The sequence below is a fragment of the Stenella coeruleoalba genome (genome assembly GCF_951394435.1).
Source record: "Stenella coeruleoalba genome assembly, chromosome: 8".
Taxonomy (NCBI): Eukaryota; Metazoa; Chordata; class Mammalia; order Artiodactyla; family Delphinidae; genus Stenella; species Stenella coeruleoalba.
Genome location: NC_137154.1, coordinates 106,223,748 through 106,249,445, shown reverse-complemented (window position 1 = coordinate 106,249,445; position 25,698 = coordinate 106,223,748). Strand labels below are relative to the sequence as shown.

Sequence of the window (25,698 nt, the reverse complement as noted above, 5' to 3'; positions counted from 1 at the left end):
CTCAAGGTGGGGATGCATGGGTCAGTGGGTTGTCTGTCCTTTCTTGAAGTAGAGGGCTAGAAAGCTGGACTGTGCACTGAAAATGTTGGTGTTATTTTGTGCATCCAGGAGAAAAAGGATCTCCTTCTCAGTGCTTTCAGGACACTTACCCAGAGTGGAAGAAGGATGCTGGAAATGGTCAAGTGCCTGTGCTGGGCGCTCAGTGATTGGTATTAAAGCATTAGTTATGATCATCTCCAACTTAATAGGAAGGGAGCCAAAAGGACAGTGGACCTTATCCCTTTGGAAATAAAACTTACTCTGAGTTGAACTTGAGAGATGGGCAAAGAGCCACCTGATGTATTTACCCTGTTAACAGAAACTGATTAATTCTATAAATTATACAAGAAACAAGTGCTTTCTCAGGCATTAGAAAATATAAACGTGAAACCCAGTGAAAAGGAAGATGTGTGGAGTGTGCCTGTGTGTGACATATAAAATAATATAAATCCAGAGGAAAACTAGGAATAGATCTTAGTAATGTTGAGCTAGACAAGGACTTGCTAGTTCACTCAAAGCTCTAAGCATAAGAGAAAAATGATAACTTTGCTTTTGTTTTATTTTCCTGTGATTGCCATAACAAAGTACTACAGACCTCATGGCTTAAACAACAGAAATGTATTTTCTTATTGCTCTGGTTGCTAGGTGCCCATGATCAAGGTGTAGGCAGGATTGGTTCCTTTTTTTTTTTTTTAAAGAAGATGTTGGGGGTAGGAGTTTATTAATTAATTTATTATTTATTTTTGCTGTGTTGCGTCTTCGTTTCTGTGCGAGGGCTTTCTCTAGTTGTGGCAAGCGGGGGCCACTCTTCATCACGGTGCGCGGGCCTCTCTTGCTGCGGAGCACAGGCTCCAGACGCGCAGGCTCAGTAGTTGTGGCTCACAGGCCCAGTCGCTCCGCGGCATGTGGGATCCTCCCAGACCAGAGCTCGAACCCGTGTCCCCCGCATTAGCAGGCAGACTCTCGACCACTGCGCCACCAGGGAAGCCCAGGATTGGTTCCTTTTGAGACCAGTGAGGGAAACTCTGTTCCAGGCCTCTCCCCGAGCTTCTGCTGGTGTTTCCTGGCTTGTAGGTACATCACCCCAATCCCTGCCTTCATTGTCACATGGCCTTCTTCCTGTGTGCATCTCTCTGTGTCAAATTTTCCCTTGTTATAAGGGTAGCAAACACATTGGATTGGAGCCCACATTTATGACCTCATATTACCTTAATTACCTCTATAAAGACCCTATGTCCAAATAAGGTCACATTCTGAAGCACTGGGGTTAGAACTTCGAGGTATCTTTTGGGGGCGTCGGGGTGGAGGATGAAATTCAACTCATAACTGGCCTCATCAATATTGAAAATACCATTAATAGTAAATGAAAAGACAAGCCACAGATTGGGAGCAAATATTTGCCATCCATATACCTGACAAAGAATTTACATCTGTGCTGTATGAAGAATTCTTACAACATGATTCTAACCACCTACCTTGAAGTGAACCAAACACTGAAACAGACAATTCACAAAAAAATATATATGAATGGAATAAGAACATGAAAATATGCTCAACATATCTATCATAGAAATGAAAATTAAACTGTAATCAGATTCCACTACACAACTACTAGAATGACAAAAATTTAAAAGACTGACAATATCAAGTGTTGATGAGGATGTGAAGCAACTGAAACTCATACATTAACTGTGGGACCACAGAATGGTATTGTCACTGAACTTAGTTTCAGTAGCTTGCCACTCAAAAGCTAATAATTCGAGAGGCAAGTGTCGGTAGAAAGGAAAGTGCTTTAAGCATGAAAGCCAGCAATGTAGGGAGATGGTGGACTCATGTCCAAAGACCAACTCTGAAGATTCTGCTCAGCCAGGACAGTTTTTAAAGGGAAAAAGGGGGGAAGAATCTCAGTGAATCATTTAGGCAGGAGGTTGGGTTCTGCATCATTCTCCGTTGCATGCAGACTGGCTGACTCTCTCCTCAGATGTCATCTGCCTTCAGGGTTCCTTGGGGGGGCTGTTGGGGTAAAGAGCTAGTCTTACTTCTTTTTATCTAGGAAAAGAACCAACAGGTTAGACTAGGCATGGTGTGCATTCAGGAGAGCATAGGTCAGGAGTTAGTTTAAATTGCCTAGTGATCTCATTCCTATAATTAGGGTCTTTTAAGGTTAGAGGGGAACAGAAATGGACAAACAGGAAAGGGGCAAAAGTGTTGCTATCAGTATAAGTACTATGGAAAACAGTTTAACACTTTGTTAATAAAGTTAAACATACACTCAGCATATGACCCAGCAATTCCACTTCTAGGAATTTACCGAAGATAAATGAAAACATATGTCCACAGATATACATTGTACACAAATGTTCATAGCAGCTTCATTTATGATAGCCTCAAACTATAAATAAACCAAAACCCTCAACAGGTAAATAGTTAAATTGTGGTAAATTTAAGCAACAGATGGTTTCTCAGAAATTAGAAAGAACAAACCACTGATACATGTAACAAAATGGATGAATCTCGAAAGCATTCTGCTAAATAAGAGAAGCGGAAAAAAAAAACCCAGGTACTTTATGATTTCATTTATATGAAATTCTACAACAGGCAAAAACTAATCTAGAGTGACTAAAATCAAGTCAGTAGTTACATAGGGTTGGGGTGTTTGGATAATTGACTACAAAGGGTACAAGGGACTTTTTGGGGTGATGGAAATCTCGAGCACCGTGGTCGTTATATTGGTGCTTAAATTAGTGAAAACGAATCAACGCTGCACTAAAAATGGGTGCATTTTGTTGTCTTTGAATTAAATCTCAATAAAATTTGAAAACTATACCTACAGAGATATAGGAAATAATGACCTGAAAATGTGCCCCTAATGTGGAACATTAATTATGTGAGAAGCATCCACCACATGAAAGACTGGATGTGCCACTAGGAGCGTTATTCAGACTTTCACTATCTCATGTTCCCTATGTACATTGAGAATACATATTTCAGCCCCTGCCTTGTTAATGATAGTAAATCCACCAGACATCCTTTGTGTAAAGACCTCAGGTTTGAAATCCAAAATGTCAATATTATAAAGTAATATTAACAAGAATATTAAAAGAGGTATAAGAGATATCACAAAGCTCAACTTTCATATAAACACAGCCGTAGCTTGTGTTCCCAAAGATACAAGCTCCATCCGTGGAAAGTTTGCTTAAAGTCGGGGGGAATTTTGATTTACATTATACACAGAAATATGTCTAACCATCAGACTAATTTCAGTGCATTTATGTGATCCTAAACACATAGTTTTCTCAGCCTAGGAATCTTTTGGAAGGTGCCTTGACTTTGTGGAACTGTTTTAAAGCAATTCTTTATAATGGTTCCATGGTAAGGGTTCCCTCTTAAAATAAGAAAGATTCAGACATATTCCTAATCTTTTATATAACATAATAGTTGCAATGCAGCCTCCAAAAAAAATCCCAAATTGACATTCCTCTCTCCTCTTTAAGTCTCCCAGCCTGTGTGCAGCTTTCAAGTTCCCGTTTGTGTTTTCATCGCTCTGGCCTTCACTTTGCCGTCTCTCATTTCCCCTTTTGTCTTTCTTCCCCGCCTCTCAGTGACATTTAAACATTTAAACTCAAAGCATCATTTCCCGAGTTTGAAAAGCACTAGAACCTGGAGGATTTGCACGTTTAAAATTTGTACCTGCAGGGTGACCACTAATATTTATTTTTAGAAGGACACACCTTCTCACTTGGAGTTGGGGCGACTTTGGGAAGTTGCTTTCAAAGGTTTAGAAGAGGAGCCAATATAACTTGAACAACAAATAGCATTTTTAAAACAATTGACTGTTTAGTTCAGCAAGCAAGAGTAAGAAATAGAAGTTGTAATGACATTTCCTTTGAAATTCCAACAAAATTACATCAGAGGACATAGCCCCCTAGACAGCTGTGTTCTGATAATAGTAATGCAACATTTGAAAACTGTTGTTTAAATTTGGGGATCTGTATAGCAGGAGTGAATAAACAGGCTTCCATTTAGAAAAAGAATATTTTAACGGGCAGATTATTAAAGATTAAGAATAGTGGTTATGGTTTAAAATGACAGACTAAGCACATGACAATTTCTGTAAATTATAGAAAAAGGTAAAGACAAATGAACTCATAAAGCCATGATTGCACTAGAAAATAGTAATCATTTGTGGATTAGAAATAATGAGGAATCTCTGAAATACAAAAAGTACATAGACATAATGAAGGAAAAAATGCAGCTCTAAAGAAAAAACAAAACAAAACAGGAATACGATCTATGGCTGAAATGGTAGTTGAAAAAGGAAGCATTTTAGGTCATGGTAAAATGTTAAAAACTGATTGGAGCTGAGGGTAGGCAGGGAAGGGAGCTCTGAGGGCATTTTCCGATTTCCATGATGTCAGTAGTCCCATCCTTGCCACTTTCCTTGGAGCCCCCTTGAAGTAACTTGGTTTTTTAGGTATCTTTAGGTTTTTATTTCCTCTTAAAAACAAACAACATTGTAAATCAACTATACTTCAATTTAAACAAGAAAAGAAGGGCTTCCCTGGTGGCGCAGTGGTTGAGAGTCCGCCTGCCGATGCAGGGGACACGGGTTTGTGCCCCGGTCCGGGAAGATCCCACATGCCTCGGAGCGGCTGGGCCCGTGAGCCATGGCCTCTGAGCCTGTGCGTCCGGAGCCTGTGCTCCGCAATGGGAGAGGCCACAACAGTGAGAGGCCCGCGTACCGCACAAAAAAAAAAAAAAAAAGAAAGAAAACAAACAAGCAAACCCCAAGGAAGTCCTTCTTATGAAAGCAGGGTGAAAGGTTTGAACGAAAAAATCACCGTGACTCCAGTTGTGGATATAAAGCCTCCTAGTGTTTCTGTCCAGACTAGATGTGCAGCTGGAGTCCTCTGACCCCCAGTTCCCTTTGCAATACTGACAGGTGCACCAGGATTCCCAGAAACTAGGAAGGCATCCCCACAGCACATGTGCCTCACTGCTGAGGAAAGCTGGAGGTTTTTACAGGATCATGATTAGTAACACTGGGAACATTTCAAAGCAAAGTGCTAAGTACACACACATTCGGCGGGGGGGGGGGGGGGGGGGGGGGGGTTGCATTTGACCAAGTATCTGTTCTCTAGCTTTAGATATAAAAGTTGTATCTAATCTATTTTCAGCAGCAGATGATGGGCTCTTTAAAGTGTGTATATATATATGTTCACATGGATTTGCTGGAGAATACGGCTCTTGTTTAGTAGACTTCACACATAGGATCTGCTCTGACTGACCCACAGCTTAGAAACTAGGATCATGATGGAACCCCAGGCCAGGGAAAAGTGGGCAGTCCCCACACAGGCAGCCAAAGTGGACTGGCAAGGAGCCAGTGTGTTTGGGACACACTGTGACACAGGTGGGTTCCAAGAATGATTTTCTCTTCCCTTCCTGAAGGACAGGAGAAGCAGCTCTGGGTCAGCATTCGTTGAATGCAAAAGTATGAATAATGTGAAAACCATGTTGGAAGAGGGCGTAGCGGAGGACACAGCCCAGGCCGTTGGGTTGGGAGGAGGGTCTTCTTTCCTTCTTAAGGCGCCGTAATAATCCACTGCAATGCTTGCACACCTGGCCCCATTTCCAATGACATATTTGGAAAGACCAGATGTTTGGGGAGAATAATGAAGTCTTCTTTCCTGTTTCCTCTCCATGGAGATTTTAAGATGACAGCTACTCACCTGTGAGTGAGTTGCTGCTACAAGCGACTCCCATACAGTAATACCTCAGGGAGCAAGAGAACGAGTTATTTCACAGAAGTGAATTTTCCAGGTAACCAAAGCTGATTCCTTTATGCATTGACTTGAGTCATCTTTAATGGAAGCAGGTTAAAAATGGATTACGCTCATCTCTGTTGCCTTGAGCAGAGTGGATGGCATTTGGCCTCATTTTTAAAATGTAATATCAACATCGTGCATACCAATTGTTTGTGTCTCACTGTTTGAGGTCTGGATAACAAAGAACATGGCCCTGAAATACTGCTCAAATTCTTGTTTCAGTTTTTTATAGTTCCTCTGCCTTGTCTTCCTTCTCTCAAATCGGAGGATTGTCAATGCTTCCTAAAGAACGCGTGTGCCTTTTAGCAGCTTGTGTCTACGCGTGTTTCTTCTATCTACTTCTAATTTGTCGTGAGCAGCAATCCATGTAACCAAGGGGATGCGTCCTAAGTGAGAACGTGGTATGGGGGAGAGCCTTCTCTGAGGAAAGGCCGAGAGCTTTCAGGAATAAGTGGTACGTGGCGCATATGCTGGGGGGAGTGTGGGCAGCTTTGTTCTAGACGTATGAGGTTGCTAGACCAGTGAATTCCATAGAAGAGAAGAGGGATAACTCCAGCAAAATCATCATCCTTGGTTCTGACCTAGCTGAGCAGGTCTTTCTCTCCTGCTCACTGTGCTACGTATTGAGGTTAGGAGATGTACTGGTCCCAGAATGTTTCTACCGCAGCTCTTATTTTTCGTGCTAGAAATTCTTGAGAGGAAAGTCTTAAAAGAAATTGCCAGGTCCTTAACATTACACATAAAGGAAGTGCTAACTCTCCCTCGTATGAAGGTGTCGGTTCCTCATGGCTGGCAGAAGCGCTAACTCTCCCTCACGTGAAGGTGTCGGTTCCTCATGGCTGGCAGGGTCAGCTTCTAGATGGAACTAGACTTCAGGTCCTTACGACCTGGGATTGAAATCTGGCCTGAGCCTTCACAATCCGAGTGACTTTAGAAAAATCATGTCGTCTCCAGGATCCCCAGTCGCCTGGACTGCAGACTGGGGCTATTTACGCCAACTTCCTCAGACATTACAAGGACCAAAAGAAAAAATGAATGGAAGGCTTGTAATGGCACTGGACACACATATGAGTTGCCCAGCGTTTTTCTAAATTGCTGTTGTGCCATGTTTTAATTAAATTACTTCTCAGAATCCTTGTAGCTTATAGTCAGCCTGAGAACTCATTATGTTAGCATCATGCTTATTGCGTGTCAAGACCCGTTATACACTTTACATGTTTTAACTAATTTAATGTCCCAGCAGCCCTGAAAGGAAAGTGCTAATATTTATAATTGTGCTTTTCTTTTTATGTATTATTATGCCCATCACTATGCTCATTCCTATCTCTGTCTTTGTCTCTTGTTCCTCAACGTCTTGGGTCATTCATTAGTGATTCAGTACCTCTCTGGTACGTCTAAAAATTCAGAATGACATAGCAGTTTTATTTGTAATAGACAAACTTGGAAACAGTCCAAGGGGTGACTTGTTAGACAAACTATGTCACATCTACACCTTGAAATGCATTTCAGAAATAAAAAGAAGTGAACTGTTGGGGCACTCGACATCCTGGGTGGGCCTTAGGGCATTATACAAACGCAAAGAGTCAGTCTCAAAGGGTGGGGATACTGTATGATTCCACTTTTATAACATTCCCCAAATGGGAAAATTGCAAAGATGCACAGCATATCAGTGATTGCCAGCAGTTGGGGCGGGGAGGGAAAGGGGCTGCACAAAGCAGTTGCTTTGCAGTGAAAGACTGGCTCCATGTCCTGATTATTGTGGTAGTTAGATGAATTGATAATGTGTGATGAAGTGTTCGAATTCTACACAAAGACATAAAAGATGAGTACATGGGGCTTCCCTGGTGGCGCAGTGGTTGGGAGTCCACCTGCCGATGCAGGGGACGCGGGTTCGTGCCCCGGTCCGGGAAGATCCCACATGCTCCGCGGCTGGGCCCGTGAGCCATGGCCTCTGAGCCTGTGCGTCCGGACCCTGTGCTCCCGCAACGGGAGAAGCCACAACAGTGAGAGCCCCACGTACTGAAAAAAAAAAAAAAAAAAAAAAAATGAGTACATGCAAAAACTGGTGGGATCTAATCCCCATCATGGGGTTAATTGCTCCGTGCCCTTATCAGTTACCTGGTTTTGAGAATGTGCTTTAGTTACATAAGATGCCGGCCACTGGGGGAGCTGGGGATGAGTACACGGGACTCCTCTCTACTATTTTTGCAACTTCTCGGGAATCAATAATTATTTCAAAATAAAAAGTTCAAACTAGGAATCATAAATAAAATGAACCTCTAGGTTTCCACTAATAACATGCTTATGTAAAAATGTAGTTTATGAAATATTTTCACACGCATCGTTTCAAGTGAATTTATAGCAACTTTCTAAGTAGATCCAAGAAGAAATACGCTACCTATTTCCCAGGCAAAGAAACAGACTTGAAAAAGTTAATGGCGAATGACTCACAGTAACTAAGGTTACTGTGAAAGGACCTGTGAAAGGACCCTCATCCCTGTTTTTCAAGTCTCGAGTTCTGTCCGCTGTACAAAGATGGCTCCCATCCCTTGAGGGTGGAACAGGTACAATATAAAGTGATATATTTTATCAAATTCTGCTTGTTATCTGGGGCACCCAAGGGTGCCCATGTGCTTACATTCTCCTCTCTAATTCCACACCTACCTTCCTGTGTCTGGACAGTTTCTCGCCACCACTCAGTACTGTGCTAAGAAAAAAAACCTCCAAATGAAAAACACTTCCCTGCCGTTGTCTGCGGCAGGTCTCTGTTGTTACTCCGCTTCAATTAAAATAAACCCACTGAGACCTACCAACCTCATTTCTCCTCTAAGCCATCCCAGGTGCGAGTTCCGGCCACTAACAGGAATTGCCTATTAGTTGACCCGCTGCCTCACCCACTCCTGCTCCTACTTCTTTGTCTCCCTGCGAGGCAGCCAGGATGCTTGTTTCTAATCTGAAGTTGCGTTTAGAGCCTAATTAATCCCCAGAGTGTGAGAAAGAGGTGTCTGAGATGAGAAATCAAGGTTATCCATATCTTGTTCAGTGGAACAGTTATGGGCAAACAAGCTGTTCCTCTCATATTTTTGCAAAGCAAATTTATGTTCACTAACTTTGGTTCTTGTTGTAAATGAGAAGTGTGTGAAGGTCTAGCAATGCGCTTTTCACCATATGGGTGCCCATATGTTTTCCTCTTTTGCTTGCGTACATTTTCGCTTTGGCATGCACATATGCCTGTATTTTTGCAACTTAACAATATTAAAACTAATCCCATTTATGCTCCTTTTGGGTGAGTTGATTGAGTCATAAATTCCTGAGAATCTCTTCTTTGGGAGGCTGAAGTTCTTTTGTGTGAGCAGGGGGAGGGCAGAGCGAGCCATCCTGGCAGAGGGATGCAGGCAGCCAGCGTCCCTGTGGAGCTGATGGAGCTGATGACCCTGACCCTGGCTCCAAAGTGGGGAATCAAACCCTGGGACACTGGGAATGTGGGCTCATGTGCCTTGGTAGTCTCTTCCTCCCTGGGAAGAAGGCTTCACTAAGAAACAGAAAATAATCCCCCGGGGGTCTCTCTCTGAGGGTCCAGGCGAAATAACTTACCTTAGCGCAAGCAGTCATGATGTCTTGAGCTGTTATTCTTTTTCTTTTTCTTTTTTTTTTTTTTGCGCGGTACGTGGGCCTCTCACTGTTGTGGCCTCTCCCATTGCGGAGCACAGGCTCCGGACGCCCAGGCTCAGCGGCCATGGCTCACGGGCCCAGCCGCTCCGCGGCATGTGGGATCTTCCCGGACTGGGGCACGAACCCGTGTCCCCTGCATCGGCAGGCGGACTCTCGACCACTGCGCCACCAGGGAAGCCCTTGAACTGTTATTCTTGATGTGCAACTGTACTTAATGCTACTCACATTCCTTACACAGAGTTGATCAACCATGTGTATCAGAAATGGGGCAGCTAGAAATTAGGGCTGCCCTGAAGGAAACGTAGCTTCTTCCCTCGGCTTTTCAGATACTAAAAATAAGAATGGATATTAACATGTCCTATACCAAGTGAAAAGCGCAACTAACTCAAATGTAAAGTTGGAATTGGAAATGCTGCCTGATGTTTGTTGTAAGATGGTGTCGATATTTCTCTCTTTTGCATGAATTCATTCATTCCTTTGATGCGTCAAGAATATTTGCTTGCCTCTATAGCAACCCTGGTGTGTAAAACAGACAAGATTCTTGCCCTTATGGAGCTTAGAGTCTAGTCAGGGAGATAGTCATTATTCGGATCACCAAGAATATGTAATTTCTGAGTGTGGTAACTGCTGTAAGGATGGGTGGCCGGGCAGTATGAGCTAGACAAGCGTAAGTCTTTCCTGAGACAGTGATGCTTTAACTGACATAGTAGATGAACAGGAGGGACTTCTCTGGCGGTCCAGAGGTAGGACCTGTGCTTCCACTGCTGGGGGCCCAACTTTGATCCCTGGTCAGGAAACTAAGACCCCACAAGCCATGTGGTGCAGCAGGAAAAAGAAAAAAAAAAAAAAAAAGATGAACAGGAATTAAGTAGGGACAGGGATGGGGATATGGTCATGCGCTGGGGCCAGATTACGTGGAAACCTTCCAGGTGAGGGGAGGCAGCATGTGCAAATGACCTGAGGTGAGGGGGTGTGTGCTTCTTCAAGAAAAAAAATAACTGCATCTTTTTATTCCTAAGTCAATCTTTGTTTTATTAGAGGAAAAATCATTTTAAGTTTATTTTCACATGACAGAGAAAGATCAGAAATATTTCAGTTGCATTTTACCCAAATTAATTGCTTATTCAGAGAACTTGCATTTTCCCCTATGACAAAGTAATTCTTTTTTTTTTTTTTCAATTTTTAAAAATTGAAGTATAGTTGATTTACAATACTGACCAAAGGGGAAAGCCGTAGGAGGGGCGAGGGCTGGGGAAGGATAAATTAGGAGTTTGGGATTAACATATACACACTACTATATATAAAATAGATAACCAACAAGGACCTACTGTATAGCACAGGATACTCAATAGTTTGTAAAACCTATGAGGGAAAAGAATCTGAAAAGAAAAAAAAAAAAAATATATATATGTATGTATAACTGAATCACTTTTCTGTACACCTGAAAGAACCGTGTCTTGAATGTGTAGAAAGCAGGAGAGACCATGGGCTGGGGTCGGGGAGTCAGGAGCCAGGTCACACAGAGCCCTTTACAGAATTTGGTGTTTATTCTAAAGTCACTAGAAAATGCAAAGACAGTTGCGAGTAAGAGGGCTTGGAAATGTGATGTTCTTATGTCTGGCTTTAACCAGGAACAATGCATGTCTGATCTACTCATTATCTATGTAAATCTGGCAGATCACTAAACCTCTGTCTCAATTTCACACAATCAACCAGGAAGGAGTTAGTAATAATATGTACCCTTGTGGAGGAAGGGAGAATGGAATTATCTATTCCAAATGCTTTTTAGATTATAATGTAAAAGGGGATATTAACATGTATCACAGCAAGTGAAAAGCCCAACTAACTCAAAAGTAAAATCAGAATTGGAAAGGCATCCAGAGCTGCCTGCCTTCTGTTGTAAATCTTTCTCTTTGCTATTGCGATGTCAGATTATGCCATTGAAATCAGCTGGACACTGATAAAATTGAGACCAGCTTTACAAGTACTGTAGATCTAATTGGCCTCAGCAGTGGGTCCACAGTGACTTTTGCTTCTGAACAAAATCGTAGGCTTCAATAGAAAATAAGCAGCCTGGCTCCATGCTCACGTACTGCAGCCACCTCTGGAGATAATGCACTTTAATTTAGACATGGAGCTCCTTCATCTGGACAGATGTTGAAGGAGCGTCAGAGAAGTTTGTTTCCTCCCTACCTCCTGGACGAGCCCCCTTAATGGTGGATTGAAAGGACCTCAGGGCCAGCTGCGAGCACCTGCAGTTCTTGGTGTTGCTTTTCCACAGCCGTTTACATCTCTTTCTAAAAACCTCTACATCTCTAAAAGGAACCAAAGTTCCTATAAATCATCTTTTCTTGCTCAAGCTATTTTAAATTGGGTTTCTATCACTTACAGACAAAGTAGTTCTGGTTAAATTCACCATGTGATGGACAAGCTGCAGGTAAATGAGTTGAACAGAGCATGGTCCCTGCTCTGAGCCCAGAGCAGAGCAGGGGAAGGACTCATAAACCTGACATTGCTATATGGTGTGGATGGTGCCACGCCACCTGAGATAGCCTCTTTCTCATAGAAACGAGACAGGGAAGGGGATGCCTGGGGTCCTGGTTCTCCATCATGGGTCGGGGAAGACCCTGGAAGTTGACTAGGGAGCTCTGGGTGGGTTGCTGAGGGGCTTCCATGTCTAAATCAGCTAGAATCAGGCCGAGACAGACACATGCCAGTACATCGGGTGCACAGCATTCATCCAGGTGACCACAGGGGCTGTGGAGCAGGCTGACCAAGGTGGAGGCACCGAGGAGACAAGGGTGGCCACACCCAGCCTCTGTGCTCGCCCAGCTCTCTCGCTGCTCCGGGACCAAACACCTGGTTTGTCTTAATGTATTCACTCACTGGTTCACTAACTTTTCCCTGAGACGGTGTGCTCCATCCCAGCCAGAGGAGACCCCTCTCCCCTCCCTGCACAGAAGAGTACAGGTACCCGGCTTAAACGTTTGTGATGTTCTCTGGTACCTAGCGTAATGCCTTGTGACCAGAAGGTACCTATTGAATGATTGCATGCTTATCTGTCAGTCTTGCACCTATCTTACAGAAGCCAGAGGAAAATAAAGCAGAGGGCTGTAGGGGTCTGCCTAGAGTAGCCTCCAGATCTGGGAAGCATTGTCTGGGGGATAAAGGGGGAGTTTGGTGTGTGAGTGAAGCTGTTTGGGGAAGGTGAAGCCAAATCCGACCTTTGTACCCTGACACCAAATTAAGTCTCGGAGACGGAGTTTTGGGTGAAGGAGAAAAGAATGGCTTTATTGCTTTGCCAGGCAAAGGGGACCACAGTGGGCTAATGCCCTCAAAACTGTGTGTTCCGACCTGGAGGTGGTAGTGAGGAGTTTTATAGCAATGGTTCAAAGAGGGCGTGATCAGCTGGTGGACATTCTTCTGACTGGTTGGTGGGGAGGTAAGTGGGAGTCAGCATCATAAACTTTCTGGTTCCAACTGGTCTGGGGTCTGTGTGCTTGTGGGCAGCAGACAGTTAACTTCTTCCACCTGGTGGGAGTTTCAGTATCTGCAAAACAGCTCCAAGACATTGTGATGTGCATCCCCTGAGGGAGAACCAGGACCTGCCCCAAGGCTGCAGTATTATTTCTTGACTGTTCCTCCCTTGTTTCTGCATCCCCTCCCTTTCCTAATTAGCATCTGTTTGAACCTGAACCTGTCCATTGGAACTCAGGGAAGGTCAAGGAGGCTGAATGAAGCCTATTTCCTGTAATCAGGAAATGGGGGACACAGGAAGGCTTTTGTGCCGCAGAGCCCTGCAGGGTCCTGCTCAGTTTCAAAGGCACTCAAGTTTGATCTGCATTAGGCGGTTGGGGGCACTTCCAGTTTCATCCCTAAAGTGCCTTTTTTCCGGTTTTCCCCACCATCTCTCCTAGTCCATCCTTCTCTAAAAACTGTCCACCATGCCGGGGACCAGATAGTCTTACTGCCGAGGTTTCTTTCTATCAGATTTTTACCTAATAGTGAGGCTCTCACCAGCCTGGGTCTCCAGAGGGTGGTGATCTGTGATCTGGAAGGTGTTCCTCGATTCCTGACCCATCCTGTCCTTGTGGAAAACCTATGACTTGTGCTGGAAAACTCATTAGCTTTATAAAGGGGATGTACGTCAAGAGTTGGGCTGACTCGCCTTCACCATGCTGTTCAGTTTGGACGAATTGTGTGAGCGACTTTACTATCTTACGCTCATGAATTTATGTGTGTGATGCTGCAGTTTGGGGCTTCCCTCTTGCTCTGGTCCGAATGGGGGTTGGAAAAGAATTGCCAGACACAAGGCAAAATGTAAAGAAGGTCGAATTAGAGGGAAGGGTCGCTGCCAGAACAGCGGGCTGACTTCCTAGTAGTCTGGGAGAGTTGAGCCCGAACATGTGCTATTGATCAGTTTTTATAGCCAGAAAACAAAGGAGTCGTCTGAGGTGCAAATTTCGTTTACTGATTGGTCGAGGCACATATACCTTCCTTCTATAGGGTGGGAGAGGGACAGGCCAGATGCCTTTCCTTATTTGGGACAGGTCCGTTTGCCTAGGTGGGCGTTGCCTAGGTGGGCTCAGGAATTTCGTAACCGTCACAACATGGTGGGGTAGGCCAGTAAGAGTCCGGTAGGGGGCTTCCCTGGTGGCACAGTGGCTGAGAGTCTGCGCAGGGGATGCTGGTTCGTGCCCCGGTCCGGGAAGATCCCACAGGCCGCGGAGCGGCTGGGCCTGTGAGCCATGGCCGCTGAGCCTGCGCGTGTCCGGAGCCTGTGCTCCGCAACGGGAGAGGCCACAGCAGTGAGAGGCCCGCGTACCAGGAGGAAAAAAAAAAAAAAAAAGAGTCCACTAGGGGGTGTAACGCTGAAACTTTTTCAGGCAGGGTTGTCCTTTGTCCTTGGAGCACCACATTCCCCCTCTCTTTATTTATAGGGCCAATCCAATTCCTTGGCCCTATTGGATACACTGTTCATAGCTACCTAACTGCCTGATTCCCTCTCAGGCATTCGGGAACCCCTTTGTGAAAAGAAGGGGCAATGAACTCTCTCTGGCTGCCTCCTGCTGAGCCAGGGCCTCGTGGGGCCCTGGGTCCTTGTTGCCTGGTCTCTGTCAGGGTGTATATAGGGAGGAGCGCAGGCCCCATGGAAAGTGATAGCAGCTTGTTCAAGGGTTGTACAAGGGTTGTCTAGCCGGTATTCTTGTTGCATCGCCATTTGGAGGTTTATTTGTTGTATTCTGGAAGAGACAAACTTAACAAGGAGGTTAAAAATACATGGCCTGAAGATTAGTAGAAGTAGAAAAGCCACTATAGGGCCTAGGAAAGGGGTTAGCCAAGAGAACCAGAACCAGATATTAGTCTTGAAGTCCCACCAGTCAAATCCCCCGAGACTCCTTCCTTGTAAACTCCATTAGCTCTTTCAGTAATGGCTCGAAGATCAGTCTGGACCTTGCCCGATTGGTTGACAAAAAAACAGCAATCCTCCTTTAACATTGCACAGGTCCCTCCCTGATTAGCTGTTAAGAGGTCAAGAGCTCTTCTATTTTGTAAAACCACTCCTGCTAGAGAATTTATTTGTTCTTGTAGCGTGTTAATTTGAGCTGCTAGGTTGACAATCTGTTGTGTGAGTTCAAGAGAGAGCTGTCGGGCAGTGAAAATGGAGTTTAAAAGTCCAGCTGAGCCTGTTTCTATCCCAGTGAGATACCTAGGACTGATTATAGTGAGAGTTGCCCGTCTCTGTTTATGAGGTTGAGAGTATAAGGGAAGCGGGATAGTGTCATTTACAAGAGTAAGGTTAGGAATAATGTATGTAAGAGTACAGGTCCCCTTCCAGTTCGCTGGAAGACATAAATAAGCATTAGACCCACATAAGAAATAGGAGCAATCTGTAGGATCTAAGCATACATTCAACGTGATGTTGAAGTATGGTTTCCCTAAATGAGTGTGGGAACGTTCTCTTCCCTCATAAGTAGTAGCTAAGGTCATTCTGGCTAAAGGGGAAAGGAAGCCACTTTTGAGGGATGAGTAAAAAAATTATAGGCCTGGTTACAAGAGGGAGTAGTGGGGTACCAGCCTACGTCATAGTCTTCAGGTGTCCTAAGTGTCTTACATTCTTCTTGCTTAATATTCAAGGGTTAGAACCCAAAATTGTGGTTTTTGTAGGGACAACTTGGAGACGGGGTAGGGCAGATGGAAGTTCCAAAATAGCTAGCTTGAGTCCAATCGGTAGTTATATTGGGGGGTTTGGGGAAGTAAATTTTGTAAAAAGGGGAATCATAATAATAAGAATGGGGGTAGTTAGTTCTGTTGGTTAGGAGGGGAACCCACGTTCGGGTAGGGGAAAGAGTGAACGTATGATTGCAGTACTAGGAGATACTGAGGAATCTACCTACTGAGGTTCCTGGATGAGAGGGGGAGGATACACGTAGAGGGGCTGATCATACCATAGAAACTGAAGGGAATATGGGTCCTCGAAGGTTATAGTGAGGTTTTTGATGTATGTGGTTGAGGAGTATATGATCTAGAGTTGGTTTTACTCTGGGGTCTATTGAAATATGAGGGGGCTAGATAGGATTCAGGTTGGCTCCATTCAGCTGGTGGAATGGGGAGTGCCACGAGGCCATATCAGGGGGAAACCATGGCACAAATCCAGCAGTTCCTGTATAAACCCAGAGACGGCCGATTAAGAAGTTGAAGGGCTTCCTGAACTGTCGGTAAATATGGATGTGGTTATATGTATGAGCGAAGATAGAAAAAGAAAGAAGAATCAGAACAGTTCTCGGGAAGTTATATTTAAATATTGATAGAGTTGATCCGGGGTATAATCTTGAAAGTCTCCCTGGAGGGTTTTGTCCCGTGTTAACTGATATACGTATTGTTGTTACTGGGAAGGGGTTAGGATGGATAGGTGGGGATTTTGAAGGTCTATATCTTGTAATAAAAAGTAGTAAAAGTGGAGTGTTGAGGTGGTAATAGGGGGTGGTCTACCAGAGAGAGATGATGGAGACGACAAAAAAAGTAGACCAGGGAGCTGATTAATCGTATACATCTAAATGAGGAGGTGGCAGGGTGTGAGAAATTATGATTGTGCCACCTTAGGGATGCCTGAGTCAAGCAAGAACGCCAGGAGGTAGTTCCACAGGAGTAGCATAAAACTACGCAGGGGAGAGAGAGAACCCATGAAAAGAAAACACGGTGATAAGACTGAAAATCAGGCTGTCGAGACTCGGGGGTTGGAGAGGCATCACCTGATTGTCTTTTGAAGAGGAGGTGGAGGCCGTCCAGAGGCTCACAACTGTAGGGGGCGTCCGGTGAACCTTCAGCCAGTTGAGGATTTTCGTCCTCTGGAGGAGGGGCAGTCTTTAGTCGCAGCACATGAATCCAAGGAGTGAAGCCTTGTATTTTGGCAGCTTTGGGGGTGGTCGGTAGGACTCGATATGGTCCTGTCCACAGTGCTGTGAATGGCCTCTGATCCTGTGGAAGGGTCTTAACATATACCAAGTGGCCTGGAGTTAAGTGGGGAGGGGTTTCTGTGAAATTGGGGTCAGGCTTAGGACTGTTTTGATCCTGGTATTCCCAGATACTTTTAAGGGTCAGTCCTAACGTTGGGAGATATTGTGCAGAGAGTGAGTTTCTGGATCCACCGGAAGGTCCATGTTTAAGAATGGTCTTCCACAGAGGATTTCATAAGGACTTAATGAGCCCTGGCCTTTGGAGTGATCCGGACTCTCAGGAGAGCAATGGGAAGGAGGGTGACCCATGTCTGGTGTGTCTCGATGGCAAGGGTGCCATGCCGAATGAAGATTGATTTGGAGGGGCCTCGCTAACCCCTTGGGTCAGACTTGAAATAAATGCGGGGCCGTTATCTGATTGTAATGAGCGTGGCAGCCCAAACCAAGGTATGATATGCTCCACAAGGGTAGTGGTAACCTCGGATGCTCTCTCAGTCTCAGTAGGGAAGGCCTCTATCCATCCCGTGAAGGTGTCTGTCATTATTAGGAGACATTTAAAGCCTTTACAAGGGGGCAAGTGGGCAAAATCTATCTGCCAATCTTCTCCTGGTTGGTTCCCCCGGCCTTGGACCGGGTGAAACAGTGGGGCGGGGGGTTTTATAGCCCCTTCTGGGTTGGCCTGGCAACAGACTGGGCAGGCCTGGGATATAGATTGGAGGGTTGAGAGAATTCCTTTCCCTGTGAAAATTGGCCCTACCAGTTTTAAGAGGGATTTAGCTTCTGAGTAGCCTGATGAAAGCGGTTTAGAACCTTGCGCTGGGAGGCTTCTGGTAGAAGGAGCTCGGCATCCGGGCTCTGGAGCCACCCCTCTGGGGCTAGAGTGAATCCACGGGTTTGTCCCTCTTTTAGTTCTGACTGTGAGTTTTGTGGGGTTGAAGAGTCTAAACTTGGGATCAAGGGGGCCTGTAGGACATTTTGGGCGGCTCTCTTGGCCTCTCTATCTGCCGTATTATTTCCTTTAGTCATATCTGACCGGTCCTTCTGATGTGCCCTGCAGTGGGTAATGGCTACCTCCTCAGGGGCCTTTATGGCCTCTAACAGGTCCAGAATCTCTGGCCCATGTTTGATTGGAGTGTTATGCATGGTCAATAGGCCCCTTTCCTTCCAGATTGCCGCACGGGCATGGACTGCATGAAAAGCGTATGCTGAGTCTGTGTAAATGTTAATTCATGGTCCTTTTCCCAACTGTAGTGCTCTAGTTGGTGCTCTAATCTCTGTTTTCTGGGCAGAAGTAGTTGCCCCATGAAGTGGGCCTGATACCATTACTTCTGTTAAACTGACTATTGCATATCCTGACATCCTTTGGCCCTCTCGAATAAAGCTGAGGCCATCTGTAAACCATTCTGCATCAGGGTTAGGCAAGGTGGGGTCTTGTCGGCCTGGCCTGGCACTGCAGGTATGATCAGTTACTTCTAGGCAGGAATGTAGCAGAGGGGTGTCGGGGTTTCGGCTGGGCAAGAGAGTGGCAGGGTTTAGAGCGGTACGTGGCTTAATCGATACTTCTGATCCCTCCAAGAATAAAGCTTGGTATTTTTGGATTCTACTGTCCGAACTCTAATGAAATGCTTTGGAGTTAAGGATATCCATGACCTGATGTGGAGTATAAAAACGGTAAGCAGGGCTTCCCTGGTGGCGCAGTGGTTGAGAGTCCGCCTGCCGATGCAGGGGACACGGGTTCGTGCCTTGGTCCGGGAGGATCCCACATGCCGCAGAGCGGCTGGGCCTGTGAGCCATGGCCGCTGAGCCTGCGCGTCTGGAGCCTGTGCTCCGCGACGGGAGAGGCCACAACAGTGAGAGGCCCGCGTACGGCAAAAAAAAAAAAAAAAAAATGGTAAGCAGCTGACCCATTGTTAGTTTGGGAGCTTCCCCTGTTAGTACAGCTGCAGCAGCTAGTGCCCTAAGGCAGGGGGGCCACACTTGAGATGTCACGTCTAGGGTTTTAGACAGGTAGGCTACTGGGCGCTAAGATGGTCCCAAGGGTTGGGTTAATACTCCCAGGGCTACTCCCTTTTTCTCATGAACAAAGAGAGAGAACGGTTTTGTCAGATCTGGTAGACCTAGGGCTGGGGCCGTGACTAGGGCTTTTTTTTATTTGTTTAAAGGCTGCTTCCATGTCAGGAGTCCATTCAAGGGTGAGATCCTGTGGTCCCTTGAGGGCCTCATAAAGAGGCTTAACTAACAGTCCACAAGTAGGAATCCGAACTCGGCAGAAGCCTGCCATTCCTTAAAAGCTTCTAAGCTGTTGTTTAGCGGCTGGCTGGTCCATATCCAAGATTAGTGTTCTACGGTCAGGAGCAATATGCCTCTTCCCAGGGCTAACACTAGTCCTGAGAAGGTAACCTGTTGGGAGGTGATCTGTGCCTTAGCCGGGGAGCCCTGGTACCCTTGTTCTGCTAAATGTTTGAGAACAAGTATAGTATTACTCTCTGAAGTTAGTCCTTCTGGGCTACAAATTAAGAGATCATCAAAGTACTGAAGTAGGCAGCCTCTGTTTTCTAATGTCAGTGATGAGAGGTCTCGGTAGTGCTTGGCCTAACAAATGGGGGCTGTCCCAAAAACCCGGGGGTAGGACTGTCCAAGTAAGCTGCTGGGCATACTTGGTATTAGGGTCTCTCCATTCAAAGGCAAACAGGAATTGAGAGTTAGAATAGACTGGGATGCAAGAGAAGGCACCCTTTAGATCCAGGACAGAGTACCATTGGGTTTGTATTGGAATCTGGCTCAAAGGTTATATGGGTTAGGAACTATCAGGTGAATAGGGACCACAGCCTGATTAATGGCCCTTAGGTCTTGAACTAAACGGTGGGAACCATCAAGTTTCTTTACTGCGAAGATCGGGGTATTACATGAGGAGTTACAGGGGACGAGTAGTCCCGTTTGAAGAAATTTAGAAATCAGAGGTTGTAGGTCCCCTCAAGGCTTCTTCCTTAAGTGGGTATTGCAGTTCCCCAGGGAAAGAGTTAGGGTTCTTACATGGATGACTACTGGGGCGGCGGTGGTGGACCTGCCAGGAGTGGAGCTGTCCCTTATCTCCGGGGCAACTTGGTGGAGGATATGGGGTGGGACCTAGTCTAGAGTAGGCTTCGCGGTAGCTCTTAAAGCCCATATTTACTGGCGTAAATGATAAAGCAGCTTTAAATTTTGCTAAAAGGTCCTGGCCTACCAGAGGTATTGGACAGGCTGGGAGAACTAGGAAAGAATGGGTGACTAGAGTATTTTCAAGGGAACAGGATAAAGGAGGTGTAAAATGGCCATGGGAGGGCTTTCCGTCTATCCCCGTTAAGAGGACTGAGGAACGGCGAGTGGGACCAGAGAAGGAGGTCAGGGCTCAGTAAGTAGCCCCTGTGTCAGTTAGGGAGGTTATAACAGCCCCTGCCACATCCAGGGTTACCCAGGGCTCCTCTGGTCTTATGGGGAACATAGATGCCTGTAGACTGAGCCCCGGGCACCGTCAGTCATCCACATGCAGGAGCCCCAGATCTAGACCGCAGTCTGGTTCTTGCCCCTGCTAGTCAATTACCACCGACAGGGGCAGTTGGCCTTGACCTCGGCCCAGGGGGCTGGGACCTGAAATACGCCTGGTGTTGAGAGGTTGTGGCGTTGGCCTCCCCGCTTGAGGGCGGCAGGGACAACTCCTCTTCCAATGACCCTTTGGGCGACAGTAAGGGCACGGGGGATAGGGTGGTGGGGTGCGGCCGTTCCTGACACTGTGCCCCTGCTGACCGCACTGGTAGCAGCTCATTGGTGGTCTCCGAGACGGGAGAGGGGCTCCCGTGGGTCCCTGTCGTGGGGGGGACTGGGCGATGGCAAGAGCCGTATACTGAGCGTGCCGTTTTAATTTTCCCTCCTCTCAGTTCTTGTCTGTTCCTAGAAGCCTCCTCTCTTGTTGAGGACCTTAAAGGCCGTGTCAACAGGGCAGGAAATGGGGTCTGTGGTCCTTGCTCTAGTTTCTGTAATTTCTGTCTTATGCTTGGGGACGCCTGGCTTATAAAGTGAACTGCAAGTATAGCCTGACCTTCAGGGGTCTCAGGGTCTAGGTTAGTGTATTTCCTCATAGCCTCTGCTCATTGGGTCTGAAAAAGGGCCGGCTTCTCCGAGTGTTCCTGTGTGACTTCTCTGAGTTTATTATAATTGACAGCTTTGATGATTGCCTTTTTCATACCTTCTAGTAGGCAGGTAATCACGTAATTTCTCCTAGTGAGCCCTCCTGCTGGTCCATCTTCATTTGCCTGGTGTCTCCATCCTGGGTCTGCCCATGGGACTGCCTCTGCCCCCGCCCGGTTCTCATTAGGATTTTGGCATGTGCCTCACCTGCCCAGGCCTGGCCTTTTCCTCATGATGCAGCAGGTAGTTAGGACCACAGGAATATCTGGCCAGGTTAAGTCAAAGGCTATAGTTAGGGCCTGGAATTCCCTGATGAACCTGGAGGGCTCCTGGTAAAGGAGCCCAGTTTCCCTTGAATATGAGAGAGATCAGACACGGGGAAGGGGACAGAAACTCTGATAGTACCTAGGTCTCCATTAGCGACATCTTGTAAGGGAAGCATATTGGGAGTCGATTCAGAGCATTGGGCTGCTCATGACGGAGTGTGGGGAAGGGAGGGAAGGTCTGCTTCCGGGTGTGGAGGTGGGCGTTGGGATGCAGAAGGTTGAGGGGGAGACTGGTGAGATCGGGGACAAGAAGGGTCATCCAAGATATCTGGTGGAGGGGGAGATGGGGAGGGATGAGGTAGTGAAGCTGAAGGAGGAGAGGGGGGAGGACAAGGCATTAAAGCAGCAATGGAGAGACACGCGTGACAGGAGTCCCTCAGGCTCAGATTCTGACTGAGGGCCATGAAGGCCTGCATGTATGGAACCTTGGAATCCTTTCCTAGTTTCCGACAATAGAGATCAAGTTGGAGGATCGTGTTGTAATTTAGTGTCCCGTTAAGAGCTCATTGTTCTTGGTCCCCCAGTTTGTATTGGAAGCAAGCCATATTTCAGAAGAAAATGAGCCTCTTTTTGAGATTGTCTGGGTCAAATTCCTTCCAATTCCTGAAAATACAACCAAGAGGTGAGTCTAAGGGAATAGACGTACCTGAACCCATTCTTAGCCTCAATGCAGCAGAATGGGGGGTACTGAGAATCACTGACGGGCAGGAAAGGTGTCCCTCTTTGTCTCAGTGGCCTCTCCGTCCGACTAAGGCACCAGTGACCATAGAGGGGAATCCCCGGAAGCCAGCTGGAAATTGACTCAGTGTCAGAAGACTCTCAGGGATGGGAAGGAGCTCCTGGTACGATCCAGAGGCGGTGAGGTCCTTTGCAGTCAGTCTGAGCCAAGGAGAAAGAAGCGGAAGCGACAGAAAAGAGGACTGAGGATTCCGCCTTCTGACCCTACTGAGGAGGTGGTGGCCAAGGGGCTGTGGGCTTCGTGTTTGGCTTCATCCACGATGTGCCTCGCGTTGCTGGGAAGCTGTCTTGCTGGGGGCAGACGCTCTAAGAGCCTGGTCCATTCCGTGACTCCCTTATCCTTTCATGGGAGTCTTCAAGCGGCAGGTGCTGTAATGGCTTTTAAATGGCAGACCCGTGCCCGCACGATACCAATCGGCCCAGTCCTCGGGCGGAAGGAAGACAGAGGGACCCTCACCCGTTCTGGGCGGCAGTTACTGGGGCAAAGTGAGCCGTGGAGCCTTCGGAGCACACCAGGGTGTGGCCCTGGCCAGAGTTCCTCTGCTGCTTCCACAGCAACTTGCCTGTTCACAGAGAGTCCCAAGGAATGAGGAGAGGAGGTGGGGAAAGAGGTCCGCCTGGAGATCCCCGTACAGGCCACCAAATGTTGTGGTCTGAACGCGGGCTGGAAAAGAATTTCCAGACACAAGGCAGAATGTAAAGAAGATAGAACTTATTAGAGGGAAGGGTGGCTGCCAGAACAGCGGGCTGACTTCCTAGTAGTCTGGGAGAGTCGAGGCCAAACATGTGCTATTGATCAGTTTCTATAGCCAGAAAACAAAGGAATGGTCCGAGGTGAAAATTTCATTTACTGATTGGTTGAGGCACATATACCCTTCCTTCAATAGGGTGGGAGTGGGAGAGGCCAGATACCTTTCCTTATTTGGGACAGGTCCCATTGCCCAGGTGGGCATCGCCCAGGTGGGCTCAGGAATTTTGTAACCGTCTCAACATGGCAGGGAGGGCGAGTAAGAGTCCGGTAGGGGGTGGAACGCTGAAACTTTTTCAGGCAGGGTCGTCCTTTGTCCTTGAAGCACCATTGTCCTTGGAGCACCACGCCTCTCTGCATGCATCTCTGTCCTGTCTTGTTCCTCAGAGCACCTGCCATCCTAGGCTTCCACGGTGCCCGGTCTTAGCTCCTCAGGAAGGAGGTCAAGTTGTGACTCTAGAAAAGGTGGCGGAGGGGGCAAATCCTTTTCTCCTTAAAGGTAGTGCCCATGCTTAATTGGCTGCCTCTCTTCATATGGGATGCAGAGGAGGGAGGGCAAGAAGGAGACAGGAAGTCACTTGGAGGATTTAATTGGAGTGGGGCACTCCAGTCTTCCGAATGGTCCAGCCTCTGAGAGGGAACCCCCGCTGGATGTGAGTGGGATCAAGGGGAACTGAAATCATTAAGCAAAAAGAGTTGTCACTTTGAATCTGGGCTTCCCAGCTGGAGGCTGTGATTGACTCACACACACAGGAGATGGAGTGGGGAGGAGGTGAGGGAATCTGATCTCCCCTGGACCACCTAAAGCATAGCCCAAGGGCTCCCCAACCCATCCCTGCAAAACCTCATTAGTGAGAGGAGGTGGCCACTGAAGCCTTTCCTGCCTTTTCTTTTTGTTTTTCCCTTTTTTCCTTCTCTCTCTCTTTTTTTTTTCTTTCTTGTATTATCAACAGTTTCCCCACTCCAGAATCACTTATTGGTAAGTCACCCCTCAGGGGTGCTGGAAATCGTTTCCTTTAATGATACTCTGGATGATTTTGCTTCCTAAGAGTAATGTTTAGTAAAGTAACTGATGTAGTCAGAGCTGCCTGTCCTCTCCTTCCAGCCGTCTTTCCCCTACCCTCCCTCCGCTCAGTTCACCTCTCCTCTCCACACCATTGCCGTCTGGAAATGCTTTCTTCTCTTCTCGGGACTCCCTTGGGCCTCGTCCTGCTCCACGGAGCCCCTGCTTATGTGTCCCTGCACCATTGGAACCGGATGCAGTCATTACAGCTGCAGGGAAAGCCTATGTCTCCCTTGTGAGCAGTGAGGATGCTGCCAGCACAGCTAACGGAAGAAGGAGTCTTATTTTCAGAGCGTCATTGGCTTCAGGGGTCCTGGAACATCACTTGGCAGGATATCTGGAGCTTCCTCCTCCCGGGCCAGGCTGCACCCAATCCACTCCTTCTCCCCCTCCCAGCACCCCTCTCCTAGTCTTCTTACTCCTGCCTCGGCTTCAGGCTGCCCACAACCCTCTGGATACCTTTCCAGGAGCACTTCCCGTCCCCGAGGGCAGGAAAGCAGCTGGAACACTTCGAGTTGTAGTTTAAGAATCTCCTGATATTTCCAGCACCTCTGATGGCAGCTAAGGTGAAATGGACCTGGAAGCCTCAGAAGCCACCTCCAGCTGGAATTGCCCTCCTGAGAACTCAGGCACCCCAGTTCCCAGCAGGAGTTCATAAAAAGGACCAGGAGACAGCCTCTGTGCTGAAGCATCTAGCTGGACCGCCTGCCTCTCCCTGTCTCGTGGCATTGCTGCCCCAAATCACCCGACCTGTGCGCTCACAACTCACCTGCCTTCACTCTTTTTTTTACTTAAAGATCAAATTACCTTTTATTTTTTCTTTAGAGAATATTACAAAAGCATTGTCATAGAAACACACGATCAAATAAAGCTAAAAGAAGAAATATCTAAGGAGAAAATTATTGCAGAAATATGTGAGAAAATTAATTATTTTTGTATTTATTTGCTTGTTTTTCCTTTTCCCATATATTTATTTATTTACTTATTTATTTGTTTAATTTTTTGCCTTTGCTCTTAAGATTTATTGATCCTTCCAGCTTTGTCTCTCTGGACGTCTCCCAGACTACGTCTGTCCTTTGGTACCTGCCAAGACTTCCCTTCTTTCTGGACTCTCTAGACTTCTCCTTGTTTGTGTGCTTTGACTACACATTGGATCCTATAAAACACTGCAGTGACATCGTCATCATTGTCACAACTCCAGCTCCAACTCCCCGTTATCACCAAGATCATCCCTCAAATGTAGCCACTTGCCATTCTGACTTATTCTCATATGTTCACAAAGGTCTTCTGTCAAAATGCAGACAGAAAAATATATAAAATAAATTAAAACAGGGACAACCCTATGCATTTTACAGAGGGAGCCTAGACTGGTTAAATTGATGGCAGCTGGAAACAAAATTCTTTCAATTATTTATTTATTTATGCACTTGTTCAATTATTCAAGAAAGAATTAGTGAGCGCCAATTACGTGTCAGGTACTGTGCGTGATGCCGGGGTTAGAAGATAAATAGCCGGATACTTTTCCTCAAGGAGCTCACATTTAGTGAGAGACACAGGCATAGTGATAATCTAATTATAGCACAGTGAGATACATGCATAGTCACAGGAGAGATCATTTCACTCCAACTGGGAAACATGGGAGAATCAGGGCTGGCTTCCTGGAAGA

General features: G+C 46.4%; 1 protein-coding gene across 4 annotated transcripts in view; it reads left to right on the top strand.

The window, feature by feature from the left end:
- Positions 1-25,698, top strand: part of OPCML (opioid binding protein/cell adhesion molecule like) — a 506,338-nt gene that overhangs the window by 394,329 nt on the left and 86,311 nt on the right. The window lies entirely within an intron of this gene.